Here is a 1,038-nt window from a genome sequence, read left to right on the forward strand (position 1 = left end):
CAGGAGCTCCGCAAGGGGCGATCAGCCGGAGCAAGGATTCCGCTGTGTGTCTGTGTGCTCGCAGCACCATCTAGTGCCTCGCAGAGATTTCTTTTCCTCCTCCTTCCCCAAATCCTCAGGGATGGGGACCCCTCCTGTCCTCCCGGGCACGCCTGTAGTCCCAAGCTGGCGTGGGGCTGGCTGTGAACGCAAAGCCTGCCCAGCGCACGTGTGACAGCCTGGAGAAGGGCAGCACAGGATAAAAGATGTGTCAGCATCTCGGGTTTGGTGAGATGCTGCTGTGCATCTCCGAGTGACACCGCGAGCTGCCTCCAGCCCACCCGGGGCTGCACATCCTGCCTTAGCTGACCCCTAATTGCAGAATCTCTATAAAATTAATGACAAATACTTGGAGTAACTTCAGTGCTCTCCTCTTCCTTTTCCCAGGGAAGCCGCAGAGCCAATGCCTTCTGCTGATAGCAGAGGATAATTATCTACTGTGAGTAGGAAAGATAATATCCAGATTTAATTTATCTAATCCCTCTTCTTTGATTTTGTCAGCAGCCCCAGAGGCTGGAGGAAGCACAGTGACAGAATTGTCGAGGTTGGAAGGGACCTTTGGAGATCGCCAGTCCAACCCCTGCCCAGGCGGGGTCACCTGGCGCAGGTGACACAGGAGAGGCTGTCCCCAGAGAGGGACCCCACGACCTCCCTGCGCAGCTGTCCCAGCGCTCTGCCACCCTCATGTGAAGCAGCTCTTCCTCATGTCGGGGTGGAAATTCTAGTGTTTTAGAAACTCTCGTGGTTCAGTTTACGGCCATCGCTCCTCGTCCTGGAGCACCACCGGAACGCTCGCCTGGAGGTGGCATCACGAGGCCAGTATTTGTGTGCGGGAGAGCTGCTGAGCTCAGGTTCTCCCAGGACTCGGGAGCCCGCTCTGTGTCCCTGGGGCGCGGGACAGGGATGCGGGGGATGGAGGCGGGACCGGGACTCGAACCTGCGGTCCTCAGGGCGCAGCACGAGGCGCGCCGCCGCGCCCGCCTCCCATTGATACCCTGG

The sequence above is a fragment of the Geospiza fortis genome, unplaced genomic scaffold (assembly GCF_000277835.1).
Source record: "Geospiza fortis unplaced genomic scaffold, GeoFor_1.0 scaffold88, whole genome shotgun sequence".
NCBI lineage: Eukaryota > Metazoa > Chordata > Aves > Passeriformes > Thraupidae > Geospiza > Geospiza fortis.